At 37.9% G+C, this 19,891-nt stretch overlaps 1 protein-coding gene across 2 annotated transcripts in view; it reads right to left on the bottom strand.

Moving 5' to 3' along the window:
* The window catches only part of LOC132815341 (cAMP-regulated phosphoprotein 21-like), a 346,819-nt gene extending 329,551 nt beyond the window's left edge, over nt 1-17,268 (bottom strand). Inside the window, exon 1 of one of the 2 annotated variants that reach the window (XM_060824202.1) lies at nt 17,214-17,268. The gene's annotated coding sequence lies outside the window, so the exon portion shown is untranslated. The remainder of the gene's footprint in view (nt 1-17,213) is intronic. The other variant, XM_060824203.1, reaches the window with a different exon arrangement.
* Nucleotides 17,269-19,891: the final 2,623 nt, after the last annotated feature.

The raw sequence follows: 19,891 nt of genomic DNA, 5'->3' as shown, positions 1-19,891 counted from the left end.
CAGACATTTAAAAATGTAACTGAAGTCATCTTAGATAATTGAAAATTTCAAATTCTTAGTAATCTGCAGTTCTTTCTTTTTCAGTAAGTATACAGTGTTGAGGTCATAATCAATAACTCAGTTGAAATGCTATCCCTTCTTGGTTCGGAAAAGGTATGCAACAGGGATGTTCAGACATTATTCTTTACGGTGCAAACCATGGTGTAACTCTATTAATTTTCAAATATCTCAAATTGCTGACACCAACAGATTGATCTTGGTGTTTTTAATTAGAATTTATCCATGAGTTAACAGCATTAAAAAAGACCTTTCTGAACCTTAATGCACACTAAGTTCAGAAGAAACAAATACATGACTAAGAAAGCCTACAGCAAATAAATAGAATCTGACTACATGCAACTCACTGCATAGAACAATGGTCGACTATCCAAAATTCACTAGCTATTAACACAGAATCACAAAATGCTTATGATCCTCTACAAACATGATAGCTGTCTACCAGAGCAATTCAGTTAACCCCACTGAAATTGTATGAGTTAGTTAATTCATTTTAAAGTTTTTAACATTCAGTACTGAAAGCATTGCTGCCTGATTGAACTACATAACATATGACAAGATGATTTTGCTGCTTGTAAATAAGATAAGATCATAATTTATTCATGGGGTATGAACACTGCTTGTTGGTTCAACAGACATTGCCCATCTCTATTGCTTATGAGAAGGGACTGGTGAGCCAACTTCTGCAAATCATGTTATGGTAGGTGCACCCAAATTGCTGACAAGGAAGGACTCCCAGGATTTTGAGCCAGCAAGAGTGAAGGAACAATGATAGGGTTCCATGTCAGGATGGCATGTGGTTTCAAGTGGTACTTACAGGTGATCGTGCTCCCATTCAATTGCTGCCATTGTCCTTGTAGATAGTAGAAGTCATATGTTTAAAATATGCCATCAAAGGTATTGATGAGTTACTGGAATGTATCCTGTAGATACGCATTGCTGCCAGTGATAGTGCATGGAGTGAATGATCAAGGATGTAGACAGAGTGGTAACAAAGCAGGTTGTTTATTGTGTCCCATAGTCCATGGTATCTCTGGAGAGTTCAATATTTTCTGTGTTGTCCTCTGTGATAAAACCAACAATCCATCCAACTCTACAGATCAGTGCCTTATTAATGAAGCGAATAACATATGCACTGCTTAAACAATTGTCATTAGTCCAAGCAAAGAGCGTTGGAATGCCAAGACTTGAGTTTCAAGAGTTTACAGTTTGGACATCATTAATGTGAAGTATTGGCATCAAATGCAATCTAATGCAATATTGAAATAAAAACTCCACTCAAAGATAAAGTAGCTTATAAATTTTAAATGCTATGCTATGATTTTAAGACTCAGATTCCATTCTAAAAATATAAAAATCTAAAATCCATATCTGAATCAATGCACTTTATCATATGACTACCAGCTTTTAACTTTTCTTTAAACTGAGGAGATACCTAACCAAGAAGTTTAAGAAACATTTATTTTTCATCAACTGAATTATGTTACTTTCTCAGTTCTTAGCATTTTTGGAAGTGAACATCTTAGTTAATTCCTTTAACCTTCTATGATTTGAGCTTAAACATCCAGGTAACCCACTGTTGATTCATTGTGGCTAATCCCCTGATATCTTAAGAATGTATTTACAGGAGTAAGCCATTCAGCCCATCAAGCCCACTATGCCATTCAATTAGATCATTGTTAATCATTCCACACGGTATCCCCTGATCTCAGTCCAGCAATTTCGATATTGAATATGCCCAATAATTAAGCTCTCAGTCCTCTGGGTAGAGAATTTCAGAAGTTCACTGCCCTCTGATTGAAGAACTTGCTTCTTTTCCCAATCTGAAAATATTATTCCTGATATTATATCCTTTGGTTTTGTACATACTGGTAAAGAAACCATCTCATTTAGATTCATCCTGTCAACCCTGCAAGAATCTTTAAGTTATAATAAAGTCACCTCTTATGCTTTGAAGCATTGGGAATAACGAACCATGGGAGAAGAAGATGTAATAGTATTATTGCTAGACTAGCAATCCATAGACCCAGGTAATGTTCTGGGGATCTAGGTTGAAATTTGAATTCAATACAAACATCTGAAATGAAAAAATCTAATGCTGACCATGAAACCATTATTGATTGTCAATAAAACCCAGCTTTATGTCTTTTAGGGAAAGAAACTACTGATCTTACCTGACCTGGCCTGCATGTACCTCCTAGCACCAACCTAGAATCCAAAAACAACAGCAGCAAAGGCAGCCCTGTTGACCCTGCAAAGTCCTTTTTACCAATATCAGGGGCCAGTGCCAAAATTTGGAGAACTGTCTCACAGATAACAGAATGCATTTCTGATGGGAGATTTTAATGTCCACCAAAAGCAGCTTGGTGGCAGTGCTACTGATTGAGCTTATTGAGTCCTGAAAGCTGCTGGACTGGGACTGGACCAGATATTGAGGGAACCAGCAAGAGGGAATAAAACATACTGACCTCATCCTCACCAATCTGCCAGCTGTTGAGGTAGCTGTCCATGACTGTATCAGGAAAAGAGACCAGCACACAATCCTTGTGGCGACCAAGTCCCATTAAGAATATTTTACATTGTACATTGTGACTCTATCACCATATGGGACAGACTTTGAACAGATCTCGTAACTCAAGACTGGACATTCATGAGACACTGTGGGCCATCATCAAGGGTATTATCATACTTCAACACGATCTGTAACCTCAAGGCACTGCATATCATCCATTCTGATATTACCATCAAATCAGGAGATCAATTCTGATTCACTGAAGTGTGTGGGAGGGCTCATTATGAGCAGCACCAGATACATGTAAAAAGTGTCAACCTGGTGAAGTTACAAAACAGAACCACATCTGTGTCAAACAGCATAAGCAGCAAGTGATAGACAGAATTGAGTGATTTCACAACCAATGGATCAAATCTAAGTTCAGCAGTTCTGCTGCATCCAGTTGCGAATGATGATGGACAATTAAACAACTCACTAGAGGAGGAGCCTCTGAATATCCCCATCAATGTTGGGATGCCCAGCACATCAGTGCAAAAGACAAGGTTAAAGCATGTGCAGCAGTCTTCAGCCAGAATTGTTGAGTGGATCATCCCATCTCTGTTTCATTCAGAGATTTGCGTCACAGATACCAGTCTTCAACTAAAGATTGTGAACAGTTGTAGACCAACCATTTCAATATCCCACCAGTGTCAACCAGTGAGCCAAAGAATGATCAGATTATTCTTACTCACTGATTTTTGTTCGTTAGCTGATTTTCATTTCTGTACGAATATATTTCCACCAATCCCATGTGCTCTAATTTTAATTACAAACCTCCTGTGTGGGATTCTATCAAAAATCTTCTGAAAATCCAATACACATATCCACTGGTTCTCCTTTGTTAATGCAACAAGTATTATCTAAGGTTTCTCAAGAATGATTTCCCTTTCATAAATCCATCTTGACTCTTCCCAATTTTACCATCCTTCTCTAAATGTCCAGTTGTCCCACCCTTTATAATAGGTTCAAATATTTTCCATACTACTAACACGAGTCTAACAGATCCACAGCTCTCCCTCTTCCTATCTTTTTAAATAATGAGTCTACATTTGCTTTCCAATCTATTGAGTTTTGAACGACAACCATCAATGAATTTATTATCTCTCTAGCGGCTTCGTTTGACACTCTGGGATGGAGTTAATTTGGCCAAGGAGATTTATCAGCCTTTAATCCAGTTTCAAGTACTACCTGCTTTCAAGTATTAATTCATTTTTATCTCCTCAGTTTCGCAAGTCTTTTGGTCACCTATTATTGCTGGGAGGTTTTCTATAATTTTTTCCATGGAGACAGGCACAAATTTTAATTTCTCCACTGTTTCCGTTTTCTATTATAAATTCACTTGTCTCCACTTGCAATGGGCCACATTACTCTGAGCTAATTGTTTCCTTTTTTACAATATGTAAAAGAGTTTAATAGTCTGCCTTTATGTTCCTCATTAGTTTGAAATCATATTCTCTTTTCCTTTTCTCAATCAATCAGTTTCTTGGTCCAACTTTGCTTGTTCTAAATTACTCCCAATCCTTTTGACATCCTTATGAGCTACTTCCTTTGATCTAATACTGTCTTTAACTTCTTTAATTAACATGGTTGATGCACCTTTCCTTTCAGGTGTTTGTGCCTTATAGAAATGTATATCTGCTGTAGAAGGGCTTATGCCTGAAATGCCAATTCTCCTGCTCCTTGGATGCTGCCTGACCTGCTGCACTTTTCCAGCAATACATTTCCAGCTCTGATCTCCAGCATCTGCAGTCCTCACTTTCTGCCATATCTGCTGTAGGTCAAGCAAAACTTATTTAAATACTAATTGTTGACTCTTTATTGTCAATTATTCTAGTGCATTTTGCAAATAAATCATAGCCAACTTGCCAATTACACCTTTCTTATTTTAGAATTACAAGCATACTTTTAAATGAAATACATGGCATTCAAACATAATGGAGAAGTCCATCTTTATTGGCCACTTCTTTCACTCGGGTCCTTTACATCAAGGTTATTAAATATATTATCTTCAATAACTCTAAATTCAAATTAGCCCAGTCCCTAGTTAGTTCTTCAATGTACTGATCCAGTCACCCATTTTGTATACAATCCAGGAATTCTTCCTCCACAGTATTAGCACTACTTTGACGAACCAGGTCTGCATGTAAATTGAAGTCACCCATTATTACTGTTGCAACTATTCTATGCATTTTTAATTTCCTGATATATGCCATGCCCAGCAGTACCACCACAGTTTGGTGACTTATAAAAAAAAAACCTCCCACCAATGCTTGTTGTTCCTTTTCTTTAGCTCCACCCAAATAGACACCAAATCTTAAACATTCAGACTAAGATCCTCTCTTACCAATGTACTGACCCATTTGCTTGTTAGGAATGCTACAATATGACCCATTCCTTTTTGCCTATCCTTCTTAAATGTTAAAAGTTCTTTAATATTCAGTATCCAAGTTTGGTCATTCTGTGGCTGCATCTCTGTAATAACAATTAAGTGTCCATTTATCTGAATTTCTGCATATATTACATGCATTCAGGTAGAATTTCTTTAATGCTTAAATTACTTTATCTATTAATTCACAGGATGAGGGCATCATTGGCTAGGCAGCATTTATTGCCTATCCCTAATTGCCCCAAAGGCAAGTAAGAGTCAACCACTTTGCTGTGGGTCTAGAGTCACACGGAGACCAGATCAGGGAAGATCAGCAGTTTCCTTCCCTAAAGGACATTAGTGAACCAGATGGCTTTTTCCTGACAATCAACAATGGATTCATGGGTATCACTCGACTCTTAATTCCAGGTAGTTATTGAATTCAAATTCTACCATCTGCCATAGAGCGATTCAAACCCGAGTCCCCAGAACCTTTTCTGGGTAAACAGTCCAATGATAATACTATTAGGCCATCACATCCCCCTTTTAAAATATTATTACATATTCTTGTTCTAGTTAATGTTTGCTGGTCTTCTATTTTCACTTACAACTTTTCTACTTCATTTCACCAGTTCTGCTCCACTCAAATATGAGCTCCCTGTCTGATTTCCATCCCTCCCCTCAACAGCACTAGTGAATCTTCCTGTGAGGAACCAGCACCCACATACATTTGAAGTTATTTGTTTGCTGTCTTCTGAGGCCAAATGTCTCATGTACTCATTGGAGTCACTATCATGAATCATTTGAATCCTTACATGCTGCTCCCATCCACAGTTCTCCTTGAAACAATACCAAACATCAAGAATCATTGAACCAAAGTTATAATAGCTACAATACAATACAGTGGTTTGAATGGGAGGCATTGTACAATGCAAAGTTGAATTAATAAATAGCAAAGTAGATTTTTATTACAATGGTGCATGACAGCCTCAGAATTGAGAATTTCCAAAATAAACACAATCAGGATCTTATTTACAAACATCAAGATGATCACATAATATCATAAGAAATTCAACAAGACCAAAATACCTTTAGGGCCATATGATAAAAAGCCAGATTCAAAATTCATTGACTTGTACAAATCCCTGCTGAAAGCTAGTGAAGGTGGGACAATTGTTGGACAGTTGCAGTATCCATTAAATTTCACTGCTATTCCGACAATACATAATACCACATATTCAGTGACAGCTTTTAAGCTTTGAAAGTAGAAAAGTTGACTCATTTTGGCGAAGTGAAACTAAAGATCTAATGTAACTGTACTTGCACAAACATTCTTATAAGAAAAGAACTCCAATACAAAATCTGGATAAATGGCATGATCAGCCATGAAATCTTTTTCTCCAGGGTTCCAAAATCCCTTTGGGAGTTTACTGATAATGGCACAGCTACAGTTCTGCAGTGAACTGAGTAATTCTGTTGGTCAATTCTGACTCAAACACATTCTCTGGACACATTAACAACCAAGTGCATTGATATAGTGCCTTTAACATAGCAAACTGTTCCAAGCTTCGTCCATTACCTTTGCTTATCATTGCTTGGTCACTATCTTGGAGCTCCTCACTCAGCAGCAGTTCTAGCAGGTGACTCACTAGCACCTTCTCATGGAAGATGAGAGATGGCCAATAAATGATATCCAAATCCAATGATTAAGACAGGAGAGATTACTAAAAGCCTGAAAGAGGTGCTTTTAAGGAGCATTTAAAATAGAGATGAGTTAGAAATGTGGTTAAGTTTCTGGAGGGAATTACAAAGGTTATCAATAAGACAGCTGAAAGCATGACTATAAGTTGGAGTCAGACATTGTAATGTACAAATATGTAGTCCAGATGGCAGAGTGAATATGTGGACAAAAGCTCATTTCAATGTCACACAAAACACTGACGTTGCATGTTCTCTGAATCAATTTCAGGGAGAAGGATGGAACTGGTGACCAGGAAATAATATTTGTGATGAGAGGCAAGCCTTTGTCCTTTTTGTATTTACTTGAAGGAAATCTCTGCTCCTACACTTGACAAATCAGAGATAGTAGAAATATCATGAGTGCTCATAGAACTGTATGTCTTTTTGATGAAGGCATTAAGGTGCAACATTTCAATGTGAAATAGAAGGTTGCAAAGAACACATCTTCAAAACATTCCAGGGTCAGGGTTAGGCTTTTTAAAAAAGCTATCATAAGAAAAAGTATCTTCGTGCGGAAGTATGATAAAGCTCTCTTAAAATATGATGCACTCATATATATGAGTCAATGGGGTAACTTCAGGAACTAAGGAGTCTATGACCCAAAATGGTACATTGAGCAGAAATACCACTGAACCCCAAGCGCAAGATAAAATTACTTTTTTAATTTGTGTTTTTCATGACTCCCCCCAGGCATCTATTTTCCTGTCAATGAAATGTTTCTGAAAAATAGTCATTGTTACAATACAAGAAAGTAGTAGCATTGCAAACATTGATCAAGAACAATGTCATAGTGACCAAATAATCCGGGTTTTTAATGATGTTCATTGAGGGACAATTGTAAGCTAGGACACTGAAGATTGCTCTATTGTGATTGATATTCTTTTGAGACATTTTTGGGAGCAATTCCTTCAAGCCTCCAAGAACACTCAATATTTATCCAAAATATTCTGTGGATGTGACCAGAAAGAAAGAGGTTTAATGCATTATTTTAATAGAACAACAAGGTAATGTTGTTTATTGGCATTTTGCAAAGGGACCTTTTGGTCTCCAGAGAAATGTGAGTGGGACACCAAGCTACTGTGATAGAGAGAGACAGGGACCTCTTCCCCATAACGGTACAGGACATACCTCCTGTACTGGGCCTTCACCATCAAGTCCTCCAGTAACATGTCAGAGAACCTGCGCAGCCCCCTCCATGCATTTCTGATCTATCCTGTGACTTGCCATTATGTGTCAATTAACATTCTCCACACTTCAGTCAAATAAAATGCATGAAGCCTGCATAAACAGCTCTAGAAAATTGCTTTAAATCTGTGCTGGAGTGATAAACCTCCATGTATTTGTTTTAGTCAACACATGCTCCAGCCAAAGGAAACACTTTCTCAGGATCTCTGCTATCAAACCTCTTAAGAATGATATATGTGTTAGTCAACAGCTCCAGTCAACTTTGAGTTATAGCAATCAGCAATTAAGATGAAAATTGTGTGCTAAAACCCATTCAGCACCTGATTTGACCCTTTCCCAAAATAACTCATCCTGCCCCTTCCACTTATCTTCTTATACATGCGGAAAAAGTGTAGAATGGTAAAACTGTCAAGAATTTCCAATGAAATTATTCATGTAATGTTCAAAATAACCATTTCAAACTGACTTTAATGTTGGACTTTTCATTTGCATCAAGTGATTTCGGTAACTTTGACCAAAGCCTCTGTAATTAAACTGGAATAATCAATTTATGTATCTCAACAACAGACATGTAGATCAAAAAAATTTCATCTTCCATATCCTGAAGTAAAACCAGATCCAGAAATCAGCTTGCAGGTTATAGAGAGAAAGAAAAAAAACAATAGCAACAATAGCTAGTTTCCAAGGTCCAATTTAGACAAACAAAAAAATCTGTTTCAAGTGGCTCTTATTACAGATTAAAGCCACTTTGAAGAAGAAACTAATTTGCTTAATTTGCTAATCCTCTTGATTATTTCTAGCTTTTTTCTTTCTACAAAAAATATTAAAACACTAGAAATCTACTTTTCCTCAACAACCATATTCAGTACAAACTGCATTAATGTCTAAGCAAACACAAAATACATCTCATTACACAAGGCAGAACTTCCTATAGCCAATCAACTCAACTCAAAAAATGTGAAGAGAAGAAGCCCATATGATCATGTGGACCTTTTCTGTCATTTAACAGAATTCTGGGTGACCTGCCTCAACTCACTTTCTTGCACTTTCTCTGCATCCTCATAATTCCCTCAGTTATCCAAAGGCTATCGACTTCTGTCTTGAATGTACTCAATGACTGGGCTTCTACTGCTCTTCAGAGTAGAGAATTCTGAAGATTTACAACCTCTTCAGTGAAGAAATTCCTCATCACATATGGTTGACTCCTTAATCTGAGACTGTGACCCAGTGTTCTTGATTCTCCAGCCAAAGGAAACACTTTCTGCTATCAAACCCCTTAAGAATGATATATGTGATGGTACATCAGCTGTCATTCTTACAAATGATAAGGAACATGGCCCAGATTATTCAATATTTTCTCAGAGGTTAATTTTCTCACCCATAAAATCGGTCTCGTGAACTTTCATTGCACTCATTTCAGGGAAATATGTCAATCTTTAGCTAAGGAAGCAACAACTATACAAAGTACTTCGGGGTGTACAAAGTTAAAAGTCACACAACACCAGGTTCTCCACAACCACCTGGTGAAGGCCTAGTGCTTCCAATTAAACCAGTTGGAATATAACCTGGTGTTGTGTGATTTTTAACTTTGGTCACCTCAGTCCAACACTAGTATCTCCAAATCATGACTACTTCAGAGATTACCTCACCAATTCGTTGTGAGTTTTTTGTATTATTTGAGGGATTATGGACAACACTATCAATTCCAGCATTAATTTCTCATTCATAATCACTTTTGAACTGAATGGATTTCTGGGCAGTTAAAAATCAACAACGTTGCGATGGAACTTGAGTCCCATAGAGGTCAGATCCAAAAAGGACAGCAGATTTCATTCCTTAACAAGATATTAGTGAGCCAGATGGGTTTTTAAAAGTATGGTCTGAGACCAGCTTGGAGATATAACTGCAGACACTAGAGAATCAAAGTGGATGAAGAGTTGAGCTGGAAAAAGCACAGCAGGTCAAGCAGCATCAGGAGAGAAGGGAGCTGATGTTTCAGGTCAGAACCTTTCATCGGGACTGATAAAAGTTTCCAATCTGAAATTACAACTCCCCTGCTCCTTGGATGCTGCTTGACATGTTGTGCTTTTCCAGCACCACACTTTTTGACTATGTGTAAGATCAGACAGTGTAGAGCAGCCAAGTGTAAAAAATCTAGCTTGTAAAGATCACACAAGAATTTTAATTAATCCAAAAACCAATATTGTAGAGAAGAGAGCTACATAGGCAACAATTACGGTAACTAAATGGGAACCGACAAACAGAAAAAAGAAACAACTCAACAATATTATCAAAGTAAGAATGCTGAATAACAGCAACTTGCAATCAGATGGTTGAATTTATTCAAAGGAAGCAAATGTTTCAGATCATATTTAGCTAGTTAAACAAAAAGACACCACAGTTCATAATGGAAGGGAAGGAACATAAAACATTTGTCATTCCAATGGAAGGACAATTGCTATAGTCATCACCTTCTTCTCTGTAATTATGGAGCTATATTTCAGATATCCATATCCAGAATATGCCTGATACTTTTTTGCAGAAAATGTGCAGATGCACATAAGGAATACCTCGTATATGGAAGAAAGAAGCACTTCACAAATGTAACAAATGTGTGTCAACTCATTGATAATATACTGACAACCTAATTACGCATGTAGCACTTAATAAGAATGGAAATGCAACATTTTACTTTGGCAATTTATTTTCTTTGACAGCCCTGTTGCAGAATAAGTTGCCAATTAAAACTTTTTGTATGAAAACATTCCTTGAATATACTTACAGTAAAATGTTACATTTCAAAATAAGAATTCAAAGTTGTAGCAAACATTTGAATTGACTAATGGAGAAAGCAGGATTTCAGTTTTCTTCAAGACAAAATCAAATTACAGCACATATTGGAAATCTTAAATAAAAACATAAAACACTGAAAGTACAACAACTTAGTTTTGTGCAAGATATTGTTAATGGTTTTAATGGGAAGGCTAAACAAAATTTAGGAAAATTTGTTCTCAGCAATTTGAGACTTAAATGATAAAGCTGGCTGTCTTTATTCCTTGGTCCCTCTACCAAGAATAATGATAACTAAACTGATGAAAATGACCCCCAAGAATTACAGAAACTAACAGAGGATAAGTGTCAAGCTTTAATTGACTGGAATATACAGCATGGCTCAAGAAAAGGCAGCTCCATAGATGCCTGAAGGCAGTAAAACATTAACAAGAAGTGGTTAGAAAGAGCTCAGGACATTGAGCACCATGCGCACACCAACAACATCCAAGGTTTCTTTGACATGGCCAAAGAAGGCACAGCGGTATGGTGACTCAGTGGTTAGCACTGCTACCTCACAGCACCAGGTACCTGAATTTGATTCCAGTCTCTGGCGACTCTCTGTGTGGAGTTTGCACATTCTCCTGTGACTGCGTGGGTTTCCTCCCACAATCCAACAATGTGCAGGTTAGGTGGATTGGCCATGCTAAATTGCCCATAGTGTACAGGGATGTGTAGGTTGGGCGCATTAGTCAGGGACCATATAAAGCAATGAGTTACTCTCTGGAGAGTTGGTATGCATTTGTTGGGCCAAATGGCCTGTTTCCACACTGAACAGATTCTATGTATGAGTCTGACTGAGTCAAACAGGAAGTCAGTGTCATAGGTTGCAGAAAAGGCCTTTTGTCCATCAAGTCTGTGCCAACAATAGCTACCACTAAAGGCAATGTTCATTTAAATACTTTTAAAGGTTATAAGTTTTCTGACCTTACTAACTTCCCACTCCAGGTAGCCACCACCCTCTGATTTCTCAAATCTCCTCTGAACCTCCTGTTCCTTACCCTAATACTATGCTCCTCATGATTGACCCCTCAACCAAGGGGTACAGCTGCTACCGACTCACCCCACCCCCCACCTCTCAATCTTATACACCTCAATCTTGTCCCCCTTCAGCCTTCTCTTCTTTAAAGAAAACAATCCAAGCTTATCTAGCCTGTCCTAATAACTCAATTGCTCCATGCCAGACAACATCCTGATGAACCACCTCTGTTCCTCCTCTTGTCCTCCTGTAGTGAAGAGACCAGAACTGCACACAATACACCAGCTGTGGCCTAACCAATATTCTGTACAACTCCAAAATTTTCTCCTTGCTTTTGTACTCTATGTCACAACTGATAAAACTAAGTGTCCCTTATGTCTTTTTAATATCCTATTCATGTGCTGAATTTAGGGATCTATGAATAATTACCCCATGATCCCACAGTTCATCTGAGCTACCCTGTGTCCTGCCATTCATTAATTACTCCCTTATCTTATTTATTTTTCCAAAGTGCATTAGCTCGCACTTATCAGAGTTAAGTGTCATTTGCCACTGCTCAGCTCGCCTGACCAACACATTTATATCTTGAAGCTTGTAACTTACAGCCATTTTCTTCACAAGTAACCACCCTACCATGCTTGGCTTCATTTGCAAACTTGCTTAACCCCCTGTATTTTCATCTACATTATTTATTTATGTGACAAACAATACAGGTCCCAGTTACACCACTGGACACTGACCTCCAGTCACTCAAATCATCTTCCATCACAACTCTTTGTCTCTTATTACTTCAGCCAATTTCTGATCTTACCTGGTTTCCCTGAATTCTATGTGCTTTAACCTTCTCAATCAATCTCCCATGTGTACCTTGTCAAAAGCTTTGTTAAAATTGATGTAACAACTGAATTTTCCTCAACTATACACTTGATCACATTTTTGAAAAATTCTAAAAAATTTATTGAGCATGACCTCCCTCTGACAAAGCCATGCTTACTGTCCTAATTAACCCATGCCTTTCCAAGCAGATATTGATTCTTTCCATAAGAATCTTCTCCAATGGTTTCCCTACCATTATCTCGAAACTCACTGGTCTGTAATTTTGTGGTTCATCGCCAGCAACCTTCTCAAAAAGTGGAAACATGTTAGCCATCCTCCAGGTCTCTGGCATTTCTCCCATGGCCAGAGAAGAATTAAAACTTTGTATCAGAGCCCCTGAAATTTGCTACCATGTTTCTAACATTAGCCTAGGATGCAATTCATCCGGGCCAGTCGATTTGTCCATTTTTAAGCCATTCCGAGCCTCCCATTTCCTATGTCAAACTGTGCAAGTTCCTCAGTCCCTTTTCCTGAATTCCTTCCCACATCTTCTTCTTCTAGAATGAAGACCGAGTGAAGATTGAAATGAAGAACTCAAAAGACAGGGAGTTCTTGCTGGAGAGAAAGTTTTGAAGGACTCCTCGACTGAGACACTGTCTTCAACTTGAATATCCTAAAGAGTTGTACTAGACACAAATGTTGACTGTTTGCATCTCCACAGATGCTGCTGGACATGTTGAAATAATCAGCATTCTCGGTGTTTGTTTCAGGTTTCCAGTAGCCACCGCATTTTGCTTTTAAATGTGCACAATGTCATGGCCGTGTTTATAATTTTTAACCCACATTCGTGTATAATGACTGACTGCTGATGAAATTAAAATTGAAGCTGAATGGGTAGCATTGCTATTATGGAGACATATTACTGCAATTGCCCTTGATAGGGCCTTCAATTCCAAGAGTTTTAATCTGCCTGGGAGAAAAATATACACTAACTTACTCCATCCATTTTGTTAGCCATTTTATGAAATTATTCAATCCAATATGGCAAGGTTCCAGCTTTCTTTCAGTGTGAGCAAGTTACAGACCGTGTGCCTATGATGCGCAAATATCAGTCCCTCCTGTTCCCTTTTATGTTGCTGCCTTTGAGGCCCCTATAATCTTTCAGCCTCCCCCTCCCCATTTCCATCAATTTCCTTAACATAGCTATTAGCTTATCCCCACAACCTATGCCTTTGGAAATTTGTATACCCTTGTTGGCCTTGTGTACTCTCCATGTCAAAACCAGAATTACTGTGATCTCTGTGAAACACCCTCCCCTCACTTTTCCAGAGCTTCCAGTCCCAGCCTACAATATCTCCCCCTACTCCTACCAATAAATGTCTCCCATCTCTGTCATTATTCTATCAAACAACCAATACTCTGAAGGTCATTTCAGATGGAGTTGACCAAATCCACAGGCTAACCATGGCTCATCCTCTAGGCTGATTTGATAGGATGGAGCGCAATAACGACACCCACTTCTGAGACTGATGTCTCCACAGCAACCGAACTCGCAGAGCTGAACCTCCCAAACTCCTTTACCTAACTTGCAGGACTGACCATGGCCCAGACTTCACTTTGCGGCGCTATGGATCCCAAGACTCTGGTTGTACAGGCTGCCTGACTGACCATGACCAATCCCCTAGACTTGAATGGGACAAATGAATGAGTGACTGCAGCAGTAACTTCTGACTGACTACAGTTCCTCCTTCACACCACTAAGGACTGCTACCATTCGGCTTTCACTCATGGCCAGTTGCTTGAAGCACATCTGATGTGTTTGCTAGGTGTAGTGCTGCACTGGCTGTTGGTATGACGTTAACGTAGCAAGGTGCTATATAGCAAAATATCTACCTCTTACCTGACTGGTAGATTGACTGATCAGTTGGTCCCACAGTCAGAGGTTGCCTGCATCTCCCCCTCTCCACTGAGAAGTGATGGAAGCCACAGAAGCTGATGGCCTGAAAACCCTGAGTCTAAGAAGTCAATGCAAGACATCCAGAGGCTGTCAGCCCACAAGTCAACACCGAAGGTCCTTGAGAGTCCATTAAAAATGCAATTTGAAATATATAAAATCTGGAAGTGTCAAAGTGAGTCCCAAAATGAGTGAGCATGAAGAAAGCAAACTGAGAGCCACTGTGAGCACAAAACCATCTTGCGTAGATACACAAGAAGCACATCTGTCCCTGTACACAAGTAATCGGACAGAAGCATGCAAATCATAGATATCCTAGAGCTCAAACTTTAAGAGCTGAAGGCTTAAAATGGCCTTTGGGTTCTGAGAGCACGCAGGATGGTGTGATGAGGCTGTGGCTTGCCAATGCTGACTTGCACTAACAAAGGGTTGCAGAGGAGAGAGGCCAAAGAGTGTGCAGAGACGTTATGTGGAGCAGCAGTTGCATGGTGGCCAAGACAAACATTCAGCAAACCACAGCCACCAGGTACCAGCCTGGTTTACAGGGCAAGAATTACAGGTCTAGTTTCTCAGTGGAGGAGAGAGGAATTAGAAGTGACATATAACTAAGATAAGTTGGGACTTTAGTGAAATGCAAATATGTGGAAATAAGTAGTTGCCACTCAATGATGTGATTCTGAAGTCATCATTTACAGTTGAGAGGAAACCAGTAAAAGGTTTTCTTGATATCGAGAATCTGATATTTTAAAATTCTCACCATTATACATGCCACATCAGCGATGAGAAAATTCAACCTTATGTGTTGCTAAACCAGGAGTAAAACAAGGTATCTTAACAAAGAAATAATACACTCCATTTACCAACAATTAACACAGAAATGCTATTTACCCATCACCCCTCATCTTGCTGGCCTACACTGACTCATGATTAAACAACACCTCAACTTATAAATTCACACAACATTCACAAGCCCTTCCATGGCTTTTCCTTTCCTAACTCTACAATCTCTTCCAGATATCTGAGCTGCTGTAATCCTCCCCTCTTATACCTGGATTTCAATTTCTCTACCAGAGCAGCATCTAGTAGCCTAAATCCCAAACTTGGGAATTCCATCCCAAAACCCATCAATGTCTATGAGTATGACTATGACAATCATTTACTCCTCTTTCCTCCTTTAAAATGTTGCTTAGAATCTACATATTTGACTAAGAATCTGAACATTTGCTCTATTATCTCCAGTCGGCTGAATGTCATATTCTGTTTTATAATGTTTATGTGAAGGACGTTCAGATGACTTTTCCTGGTAAATGTGGTATTTCAAAGTAACTTTTCGTTGCATAACTATCATGATTCCACATTGCATGCAAATAATAAACTTGTTTTCAAAATTGAAAAATGTTTTCTTCCAGAACTATAGAATTATCACAGTACAGAAGGGGACATCAACTCATTGCATTCAGTACTTCTGCTCAAGAAATTAAAGGCATGAGAAAGAAAAGTTCTGACAGTGTTAAGTGTTAGAATCAACAATGTCTGTGCTAATTGGATTTTCACAGGATTGCTCTTAAATGTAAATGTATTGGGCTGAAAACTTGTTTCTGCACTCCAACCTGCAAAAATACATTTGTTTCAAGCTTATCTGTGAAACTTCACACATACAAATTGTTTGCATTAGTAATCAACAGACCCCAAACCATGAAAAATTGCTGGCCAAAGACTTTTTCTTAACCCTTCAAAGGAGAACCGACTAATAAATACACGCACAAAATAAAAATGCCTCACTGCATTTATTTAGAGCCCTGAACAAACTCTAGTGAATAAAGAAACTGAGGTGGAAATAAATGTACACGCTTAGTACATCTTATATTTTTGGACTTCAAATGTAACTAGAACACATCAAACAACCTATAGCCAAAGGAAGTTTGAATCTAAATCAAAGCAGCGAACACTTTAAACCACTATGTATACATTAGAATCCAAGAACTAAAAGAATGTTACACAGCACTGGAATGAACTGAATGCTGACATGCAGTGTGACGTTAAAATTTAGGAATATACTTATATAACAAGGTCAATGCTACCAAGCCAATAACTTTCTAAACAAAATACATGAAGTACTACACTACCAAGATAAAGATATCTAGGGCAATAATGGTCATCAACAGTACTTCTGAGCAAAAATCACCCACTGATTTCACTGACATGCATTGAGGGATACCAATATTTATTTGTTTCACATACTTAAAAAACGAAGTTAGAGAAAGAGTTGGCCTGATCTATATTAACCTGACACACCACTTCCTGGAACTAAGTTTGAAGGAATTATAACACTCAACAAAACTGAAAAAGAAATCCCTCTAAATATTTGAAAAGAACAGTCAAAATGACATATGGTAAACTTAGACATTTTGGTTCATTTTTGGAGTATATTCACCATTGAATCTTTCAACTTCTTTAACAGATCAGCTGCAGTACACACATATGAAACAGTCTACATGTTACTGGCAGTGATCTTGCTGGTACACAGATATCCACATCTGCTCTTTCCAAGCCACTGATCTTGGATACTGTTACTGAACATTTCTAGAGATCAGACTTCCAAGATGACAACATGGGGCTCTACTAAGGATTATACTCCCTTAAAAACATTTGCATTAATCTCAATAAACATGACTCCCTGTCCAATTCCTCCGCTCCTAATTAAATATAAACACAGATAACAGCAAACATCACTCACCTCATAGACAAATATATAGAAGTTCAGAAACTAACAGAGATACAGATCCTTCCTGATATAATAGTGTGGACCATGCCAAACTGGCGACGCGAGGTTATGCCAGATACCAAGTGCAATGCAGAACCAGCACCTGTTCTGAAACATACTCTGACAATCAACCATTTGACTACTGTTAACCAATCACATTGAAGGATTGAAGTGGAACAGTCCTAGCTATCTCTAGGCTGCCTCGCTGTGCATTTAAACAAAACTCTAATGGGTTCATTTTGTATTTTACAAAATTTTGCACCCTCAGGATAAGCAGCAGATTCTGTAATTTACAACATATATAATATACTAATGTAACAATCTAATTTAGTGTTATTTAAGATAACTTGGTCCAAAATTAAGAGCTTCCAGACTTACACTATAACTTGTTCCTAAAGCACAGTTTACAAAGTTTGATACTGCTCAGTAAGAATGAATGTAAATACAAACCATTTTTCATTGCAATTAGATTAATCCCAAATTATATTAAAGTATGAATTTATATTTCCCCATTAATCTATCAAGTTTTCCAAATAATGACTCAAATCTTTCAGATTAACTAATGTCTACTTTCTGATAATAAGAAACAGGACATAAACATTTGAGCAGCTTGGGTGATGTGATATTCAAACAGAAAATAAAAGATTGCACTTCTGAAAGTACAACATTTGTTTCAAAATTTCTAGATAAAATAAGAGCACAATGATATCTTCTCTGTGGAATGCAAACAACATTAATTATCATAAATCGTCATTCTGGCCCCTAGTTAAATACCTCCTAAATTGAATCCTGGCTGATGACAGACATGGCAGTGGTAAAATATGTATTCCTGCCAATCATGTCACTTACTGCATTCTTTAATGTCATTCTTTTCTGAAATGGCTGACGTAACCAAAAGGCATTATTTAAACTATTGGAATCCAATAATGCAATTTTGACCCCAAAGGAATTTTAATGAAGAACTGCAGTTTCACTAATATTCAATTTGCCAAAAAAACCTCTCAGCAAGTGGATCCAGAACCAGGGACAGGCCCACAAATCAAGTTGATTGTTTTAGTACCTTGTTGTGCCTGGGACTCCATGCCCAATATTCAACCTTGGGTTTCCCTCCTACCCCATGAACATGATGCTCTTCAACCTGCCATCCATAATTTTACTACTTTAAGAATTCAAGGTTTCCAAAGCAGCCCCTGTCACCAGATTACCAAATGGTCATTATAGCACTTCCCAATAGGTTCAGGCAGATGAGTCCCAGGAATTAAAATGTTCTGGATCTCCTACAAACATTCAAAGAGCTTTCCATACTACCCCAAGCTAAACAACACAACTCTGCTGATTTGGTATCCAGGTTGTAATGTTTACATGAAATTATATTTAAAATATTTTTAAGAGAAGACACTGTTGTTTTTTTCAGCTTTATTGGACCCCATAAATTTCAATAGGTCATTGCACCCTATGGAAATAATTTAAATATGTCTGCCATTAACTTTAAAATGCTTAGTGATTACAATAAGTCATGATGTAGTCCACTAAATTTAACAGCAAAATAAGAGGCATAACTCAGCAGTTTAATTTGAATTAATCCCAATAAATTCCTTATCTATCACGCCCAAACAGAAAAAAGTCTCAATTGCAGCAGGAAACATGTCTCCCATCAGTAAAGTTACACCAGCTGCTCAGTGCAATTGACCAGACGGCTAGCTAGTGATGCAGAGTGATGCCACCAGCAGTTCAGTTCCTTTCCTAACTGATTTGGAGATGCCAGTGTTGTACTGGGGTGTACAAAGTTACAAATCACACAACTCCAGTTTATAGTCCAACAGGTTTAATTGGAAGCACACTAGCTTTCGGAGCGATGCTCCTTCATCAGGTGATAGTGGAGGGCTCAATCCTAACACAGAATTTATAGCAAAAGTTTACAGTGTGATGTAACTGAAATTATACATTGAACAATTGATTGTCTGTTAAGCCTTTCATCTGTTAGAATACAGTAATAATTTCACTTCTTTCACGTGTAAATCACAACCTATTTTTTAAAATGTTGCATTCTCGGGTTAGCTGTTAACAATGATGATAGCTAGACAATATGTTGAAGGTGTTGGCCCCCTGTGTTCTCTGTCTATGCCATGATGTTTATATTGATTCTAAATCTAAAAAGTGAGATAACGGAGTTTTACATAAGTTCATGCAGTTTTTGAGCTCAGAGTTCTACATGAATGTTTTGCACTTTGCTCTGCATGTATTCATGTAGAACTCAGAGCTCAAAAACTGCATGAATTTATGTAAAACTCCGTTATCTCACTTTTTAGATTAGAATCAATATAAACATCATGGCATAGATAGAGAACACAGGGGGCCAACACCTTCAACATGCTGTCTAGCTATCACCATTGTTAACAGCTAACCCGAGAATGCAACTTTTTTTAAAAAAGGTTTTGTAATTTACACATGAAAGAAGTGAAACTATTACTGTATTCTAACAGATGAAAGGCTTAACAGACAATCAATTTTTCAATGTATAATTTCAGTTACATCACACTGTAAATTTTTGCTATAAATTCTGTGTTAGGATTGAGCCCTCCACAATCACCTGATGAAGGAGCGTTGCTCCGAAAGCTAGTGTGCTTCCAATTAAACCTGTTGGACTATAA

This window comes from Hemiscyllium ocellatum, chromosome 4 (assembly GCF_020745735.1).
Source record: "Hemiscyllium ocellatum isolate sHemOce1 chromosome 4, sHemOce1.pat.X.cur, whole genome shotgun sequence".
NCBI classification, from domain to species: Eukaryota; Metazoa; Chordata; class Chondrichthyes; order Orectolobiformes; family Hemiscylliidae; genus Hemiscyllium; species Hemiscyllium ocellatum.
The sequence above is the reverse complement of the archived record's forward strand: the minus strand, read 5'-3'. Positions and strand labels throughout refer to the sequence as shown.